At 38.1% G+C, this 8,565-nt stretch overlaps 1 long non-coding RNA gene across 1 annotated transcript; it reads right to left on the reverse strand.

The window, feature by feature from the left end:
- Positions 1-905: 905 nt before the first annotated feature.
- LOC129349612 (uncharacterized) lies at positions 906-5,451 on the reverse strand. Its single transcript, XR_008602674.1, has 4 exons — positions 5,324-5,451; positions 4,321-4,421; positions 1,185-2,567; positions 906-1,121 (listed from the first exon to the last, which is right to left on the reverse strand). It is a non-coding gene; the product is annotated as an uncharacterized LOC129349612 (long non-coding RNA).
- Positions 5,452-8,565: the final 3,114 nt, after the last annotated feature.

Consider the following 8,565-nt stretch of genomic DNA (forward strand, 5'->3'; position numbering starts at 1 on the left):
ACATCCTTTAACATAAACTTAAGTTCGTTCAAAGGAGTATTTCACCTAAAATCCTTCAATGTAGACCAAAAAAATCTTGGTGTAAAGGAGTATTCCACCTTAAATGTAGACCTAAAGGATGGTTTGGAGTAATATTCTACTCTAAAATCTTCCAATGTAGACCTAAAAGATTGATCTGATGGTATATTCTACTCAACATCCTGGAACATTTACCTAAAAGGTTGGTTTAATGGTATATTCCCAGAAGAACCCTTGAACATTGGGCTTAATGGTATATTCCACCCAAAATACTTGTACATATACCAAGAAGTCAGTGTAAAGGAAATGTAGACCTAAAACGATTGTTTAAAGGAATATTTAAACGATTATTTTCATTATTTAATAATCTGTCATCAGTCAGAACCCTGGCAAACTTATTTTCATCAGTTTTTTAGTGGAAGTCACAAATAAAGGAGCTCTTGGTTTTTAGCAGTGTCAGTGAGTCAAAAGCTGCTGTTTCAACACAGACACGTTCACATGCATCCACAAACCTCTCAGCACTCAAACATCCACAGACAGGAGGCCGGCTGGGCCGAGGCTCGGCGGCGTCCTCAGACCCACGAGTCGAGGAGTCGCTGAACTTGTTGGTCCGGTTTGAAGTCCTCCGTGTGGTCCAGTAGAAGTCCACGTAGTCGGTGTTGGCTTTGAACCGCAGCGATGGCCGCCATCAGGTGGACCGGCTCGTCCTCATAGGGCTCCTCCTGTAGCCTTGAGGGAACCACAGGAACATTCGGTAGCTGTTGGAGTTCTTCCTGTCAGGCTTATGGTAGAACGGCTCTGAAGAATCTTGTACTTGTCTTATCTGGAACAATCTAACAGCCTAAACTGTTAACAGCGGTGTAAAGAAGCAAACACACAGGCATAGATTAGGACTCAAACTAGATTTATTTTAGAAAACAAATCAGCTTAGAGGCATTTGTTCACACGTGGCTGAACAGGAGGCCGTCCAATCAGATTTGAGGTCTTCACTCTGTAGGTTGTTTGTTCGGTGAGACTCTTGGACCTCCATCAGCTGACAAGGATGTTTGATGGTCTTCTTCTCTAGTGCCAGATGATTCATCCATGAATTCAGCAGCTACAGACTGAAATGAAGCTCATGCTGCCGTTATTGAATTCCTGTTCCATATCAAATGTTCAGAGCTCACCTTGAATGCAGCCGTCTGCTGTCTGGATAGTTTTTCTCATTGTAGTCTTCAATAAAGTCTTTTTCCTCATGTCAGGATGTGGTGAGACTCTTTCTCAGTCTCTGCAGACGTCCCTCATTGTGCATCTCCAGAGAAGAAACAGAAAAACTGGTCACTGCTTCAGCATCACAAACGCTCTCCAGCATTGAGAGTGTTTTAGGAATTAATTCACTTGTGTTGTGAACTTTGAAGGAGCAGAAACTTTACAGCTGCCAAAGATATGAGCTCCAATTCTGGATGTTTTAGGAAATGAAGTTCATCAAATGAACACGATGTTTGCTGATAACTCATTAAATTACTGAAGAAATCCAACATAAAAACCTGTAAACTCTCAGGCAGCTTTTGTTAAAGTTTGTCTATAATTCTATCATCATGTTCTGGAACCAGGACTCTGCAGAAGTTCCTTCAATCAGATACTTGTGTTTCTATTTATTTATTCTTAATATCTCAGACTGAATGGTAGCTGGCAGTAAAAACAAACTCATCTGCTGGACTGCATTTCCCAAAATGAAACAAGGACAGAATTTAACACTCATGTATCCATGGCAACGCTAACGTTTCTGCTTCTTACTAAAGTTCACAACACAAGTAAAGATTTTAATGTAAAACTTCAGGGATGACTGCTGACCATAAGTATTCTGATCAATACTTCATGATCAATATCAGGACAGATGTTACAATTCCAGCTGTTCCATTAGACTGCAGTTATTCACAGAGAAATTAAAACATCACATTCCTCATAAAAACTAGATGGGACTTTTATTAAATAAAGTGTTGGTGAATAAACAGTGTAAAAAGTGCAAAGCAGCTCCATTAAATCAGGAGATGTGAGACTTCCACAGCATGGATCACCATCTGCTGTGTTGATTCATAGCTGAATGTCAGAATGAACTGAGATAGAAAAGCTGCTTTGAGCTGCAACATTACGGTCTGACAATCCAACACCATCACAGTTTTCATCTGGTTGTTTTGCTCCAACATGCTGTGAAGTTCAGTTTTTACCTGAATCAATACAGAGATTCTATTTCCAGCCAAGACTGGAATAAAAATTAGAATGTTATGAGGTCATTAATGCAACTAAATCCTTTCAGATGGAAAGATTTACTTCTAAGTTCTAATTCAAGTTTCAGTTGGAGCACATTGCATTCACAAAGAAAAACAGCGATACCTTCATAGCAACATTTAATAAACCTAAAGCTTCCCTGTTGGCTCATTGGTGGAGTTTGTTACTGAGCATCTGAACCTTAAATCCAGTGAGACGACCATCTTCAGTCGAGGCCAGTCAGAGAACTTCAAGACCTTCCATCAGCTGGACCAGATGTGGCATCATCTCCCTCTGAACATCTGGATGACAGGAGAAAAGACAGAAATCAAACACAGATCACAGAAATACAATTTATTCACTTTCATCATTTTATGAAAGTAGCATGAACTTTACTAAAACTTGACAACATCAGTAATGAAAGTTAATGTTTTTATCTCGTGTTGAAGCTAAATTTAAAGTCAATTTTAATGACAGTTTATCCTGAGAGGAGTGAGAATGGAGCTTTTCTTTCCTTTTTAGAATATTCCCTCAAAATGTTCTCTTTATTATTGGCTTTAGAAGCATTTTTCTTTACTTATTTTTAGATACCTCAGACTGATGCACTTCGCTGGTTTGCAGATAATTTCATGTACAATGACAATAAAGATCTTCTATAATAACATATTTTGCTAAAACAAGAACTGCAAACCTTCTCAACCATCTCTCAGTCTGCAAAATTCCAACTGCGACAAAGAATTATCCGATGTAGTTATTATTATATTCTTTACTGAACCAGCCCTGGAATTAATAAAAATCTGTATATGGATATGATTTTCTCTGATGAGACCACTAAAACTGCATACAATACAGTAAATCTCTTCTGCACTGCACACATACTACACTTTTGTATAACTCTGGATGTCAGAGTAAAGGCAGACAAATCCACTGATCAGCCACAACATTCTGACCACTGACAGCTGAAGAGAACAACATCCATCATCTTGTTCTAATATAACGTTCTGCTGGGAAACCTTGACATTCATGTGGATGTTTGACATGTACCACCACCTAAACACTGCAGGACAAACAACCCCCTAGTCTCCATGGCAACAGCAGTCCTTGATGCCAGCTGCCACCCTCAGCAGGACAAACTAAAAACAGCTCAGGAGTGGGCCGAGGAACACGACAGAGCTAAGCTGTTCACCTGGGTTCCACACTCCCCACATCCACATCTGATTGAGCATCTGTGGGATGGTCCAGGATCAGCCTGGTCTAGGTAGGACCCACCCTGCAACCCACAGGATCCACAGAATCCACAGGACATCCCCAGAGGTTCTGATGAACCACTGGGTCAGAGGAGTTTTAGCAGCATAAAGGGACCAACACAGTATTAGTCAGGTGGTCAGAATGTTATACTGTTATATTGTCATGCTGATTATATGATCAGTAAATGTTACCATCAATTATAACGTCCACATTGATCAGGAAAAAAAAACCAAACTGTCAGTTCATTTAGAAACTGTGGGGTTAAACCTAAAAACACAGACCTCAACAGCAGTTTGTTTCAAAGCAGAACACCAGCCGGTTTTCACCAAAGAAGCTTTCAGAGCAACAATTAAATGGCAGTTTTGTTCTCATTAAGTTCAGAGTCAGCCAAAATAATGTACACACATCAGGAAAAGAAAAACTTTTATAAATATTTCATTTGTATAAGTACTTCTATACATATAGATACCTCTTTCTAAGTTTGATCAAATCACAACTCTGTGTCCTGTTGTACGATGTTTTCCCAACAGATGGCGCTACCCTCATGAATGGAGCATCAACAAGTGACGTCTACAACAAAACAGAAATGTCTGGAAGCCAGTGGCCACCACTTTGATCACCTCTTGTAATTGTAGAGGCCAAAGATAACTTTTATTAATCTCCTGATGTCTGAATAAATTTGGTATTGAAATATTTATGCAAGTTTTTCTATTTCTGATGTGTGTATACATTTTTTTGGCTAACTCTGTATAATGGGTTTCTGACAGGTCACCAGGCAACATCTTTTTATAATAATGACAAACATACCTGCATTGTACGGGAGTGATTTTCCTCATGTGCAGGTAAAGATGTGTGAGGAGCTTAGAGATGACAGGAGCAGGAGTCATCCTCACTAATTCAGCTTCCACCTAGAAACAGAAAGACCACAAACAAACACACTGATATACTCTCAAACGTTCAACCTCACAGCCTCAAAATATCTGTTTAGGAAGTGTTGTGTTTCTAAATTCTGCTGAAAGCATTGACAGACATTCTCTTACAAGGTTGTGTATAAAGCAGCCTGTCCTCTGAGCTACTGAGAAATCTTCCTGAACAAAGTTTCTACGTGTAAATCAGCTCAACAAAAACTAAAGCCTCAGTCAGAGATAACAGGTACCGCAAATTATAAAGAACTTTCTTTGTTAACTCAGACTTTCTGCTTCAACCTCACATAAAAAGGGGAGTTTAACTCATCAGGTGACTGAAAATGAACGGCTTGTGCAGTTCTAGATCCAAAAGTAGGATGTTTCAACTCATGTTTTACTACAAATACATGCAATAATAAATAAATACAATGGCTGGTTGTTAGTTTGTTCACTATTAATGTCATTTTATATACTGGATTGAACTTGAGCAGTGGAAGAGAGAAGGAATTTAATGAAATTATGGAGATTCAGAGAGATAATGTTGTGCAATGTTAAGTTAAACGTGATTTAATTCAAACCAGCTGAATGTTAAACTTCAGTGCAGCTCAACGGGTTTCAGATAACCTTAAAGTAAAATAACTTTTTTAAAAGCTAAAATACACAGCAGAGAAATAGAGGTTGAGAATGTCATTCTAATAATGAGGACAGCTGGGGCAGCAACTAACACAGGTGTTCAGCGGTAAGTTAGCCACCTGTGTTAATTAGCCCGCTAGCTAACTTAGCCGCTTAGCTAGCTAACGCGTCCGGACCAACTGCTCAAACACGACAAAACACAACTCTTCACAAGTCGCTGACTTAACGTACAACAAAACAACGCTACTGGTTAGAAGTATTTATCTTCTTACCGTGTTTTACTCCAAAAACAAGATCAACAGCAGCCAGAGATGCTACCAGTAGTGATGGTCCTCTGGTACCCGAGGCTTGGACACATGCGCTGTAGCTCATGAAGCAAACGTATCGAGCCACTGTGCCGAGGCGTGGTTTGGTCACGTGACTCGTGACGTTTGAATCACTTCAGTGACGTTTGAAGCACGCAACTGCTTCGAATCACCTGATTGGTTCGGTTTGTTATGTGAATCACTCAGCGGGATCGAGTGGATAGGAGATCCCTAGTGTTGTTCATTTGAATTGTTTTTCGCAGAATAGATTGTTTTTTTTGCTGTTGTTTTTGCTTTGAGAGTTAGTAGTATGTCAGATTTTGTATTTCGTAGAGAATAGATAGATAGATAGATAGATAGATAGATAGATAGATAGATAGATAGATAGATAGATAGATAGATAGATAGATAGATAGATAGATAGATAGATAGATAGATAGATAGATAAATAGATAGATAGATTATATATATATATATTCCCAACTAACCACCCCCATACCACAACACCTGGCACAGAACCTTGTCAGGTGCTTAGCTGACAGACTACAAACCAAAGAAAAGAACAGTTCACTGACTGTTGCTACACTTGTGGCTCTACAGTTCAAAACTTTTGGATTCACCAGTCAGAGTGGCAGCCAGTGTGAAAGAACATTTAATAACAGAATGCACAACAATTAACATAAAGAATGCCAAGCAGCAGTCATCTACTTCACAAGCACCACCACAGCCTCGTCCTCCACCACCAGCAGCACCTTCCACAGGTATTTTTTTTCTCTTCTGAATAGGGAATGACTGACATTTCTGGTGATGATGATGATGATCTTCAGTATTTTTCAGTTCAACTGTGGAGCCTATTAGATGAAGACGCAAGTAGAGCCTGGCAAATGCAAAGCGCCACAGCGAATGCAATTGTAGAAAGAACGGCAGACCTGCTGGCTTACTGGGCAACCCACAAAACTGTTTACCCAAACTTGTACAATGGAGCCAAACATTTCCTGTGTCCCTCAACCTCATTTGTGTCGTGTGAACAGGTTTTTTTTTCTAAGGCTGGGGAGATAGTGAGTAAAAGAAGGAACTGCTTGAGTCCCAAAACTGTTGATAAATTATTTCTCAATAAAAACTCATAACCAGTTACATAAGCACACCCTCTTTACTGACCTCTTTACCAATAAACCCCCAGACATACTTTGCCAAAATCCATAATAATCCATAAAATCTTTATTTGCACCAGCCCCTTGTGAAAATGACATCAGTCTGTATTTGTAGAGCATCTCATGAATGTAGCAGCACCGTTTAAATGTTTCATAACACAGAATATAAGCAAAGAGTATATAGGGATACAGACAAACATGGCAAATAAGAAACGTGCTCTTCAATAGTTATTGTCATTATTATTACTAGTAATATTATTTTGTGTCCACTACAACCCATACAATCATCTAGTGTAGTCAAACAGGAATGTGTGCATGGCGAATCAAATCCAAAACAATCCATCAACCGACCACGTCTTGATTGCACTTCATATTATTGACCACTAGATGTCCTACTCGAGCACTGTGTGTCATTGAGGCCTCGAGTAATGAACCATGTTTTGAATGAAGTGTCGAAGCTTCAACAAAGCCTCGATCAGCCATCACTAGCTACCAGACGTTCTGACTATAGCTATAGATAGAAGACTAGATCCGCTAGCGCGCTGTCTTCTATATTATTTATGGTCTGACCAATCACTGCTCTCTGGCTCCGCCCTCTGAGAATCTTGTAGTCGTTTGGTGCCACACTTGCTGATGACCACTTCCGGTCTCAGAAAATGAAAAAACGGAACTTTTTCGGTTTCTGTCTCTTACCGATTTATTTATTTTTTTGTTATTCTAAATATAAAATGAAAATCAAAGCATTTTTAAAATTTCGTACATCTATTTTTGATCATAAAAAGGAAAAACGCCTTGTATTTCAATTTTATTTTTTGTATTTTAAAACAAAAATCAAATAACCGGTCATTTTTTGTTTTTTAATACCCGTTTCAGAACGGAAAATCCAACTGCCAAAATATACACGGACCCAGCTCCTACATTACCAAGACAAGTAAAACAAGTACATTAACCCACAAATATCAGTATTCTTTCTTTACTTCAATGTGCACTCATGATTAATGTGTATACTTAAAGTGTTCCATTTGTGATGATATCTCATTAATGCAGTGAACACTGTGTTTACTGACTGCATTGTTTTACACTGCAGTGCTTGTTTTGTAGGAATACTGTAATGAACTGACTTAAAGTACCTATAATATTTGAATATTATTGTTTTTGACTACCTATGTATGGACACACAAAATTACGATATAAGCTTTACTACGAGTGCACTGGAGCGATGGTGCAGGAATATCAGGATAATCAGGGAAATTCATTTACAGTATGGTCTGAATGGTCTGAAATTAATAATTATTTTCATTGTGATGTAATTTCTAAGTCATTTTCTCAATCAGGATCAGAAACCTAATCTTTAATAATTTCTGAAAATTCAAAGAAATTCTGTCACCTCAAAAGTACAAAAATCAAATCCTCACATTTGAGAAGCTGTGAAACCATGAAATGTTTAAGTTATTTCTAGTTACTGAAGTCTTGTTTCAGCTCTTGTTTTGTATGCTGATTTCATCTTTACCAAAGCATCATATTGTTATTTGTATGTTTCACTGACAAAAAACTTAAGTTGTAAAATACCGTAATTAAAGCTGCTGGAAAAAATGTAATTCAGTAAAAAGTACTATATTTGTAGTGTACAAAGTGCAAAAGACTAGAGGACAGTACTTGAATAAATGCACTTAGTCACATTCATGCAGCTCTGACTATTATTCTTGCACTTAAAGCATAAAAAGTTTTAGAAATAAACATACTGGATAGAAGTTATAAAATAACTCCTTCTCTCTTTGGGATATTTGTATGCGAGTATTTCTGTGTTTGCAACAGTTCAGCTTTCTAATGCTGAATTTGAAGAGAGTGAATTTAAGGGCTTAAGAAGGCACAAGGACACCATCAAGGAATCTTATTCTATTTATTAAACGGCATTTTATCCTTTATGCTATAATTGAAATTTTTCTATTTTTTAATCTCCAGTTGTATTTTTTAGATTTGTTCTTGTTTCCTCTGAACAGCCAGGCACCTATAAAGCAAACCCTAAGCGAAATAAAGGCATTACAAGTACAAATTAGA

Source organism: Amphiprion ocellaris, chromosome 9, assembly GCF_022539595.1.
Source record: "Amphiprion ocellaris isolate individual 3 ecotype Okinawa chromosome 9, ASM2253959v1, whole genome shotgun sequence".
Classification (NCBI taxonomy): domain Eukaryota; kingdom Metazoa; phylum Chordata; class Actinopteri; family Pomacentridae; genus Amphiprion; species Amphiprion ocellaris.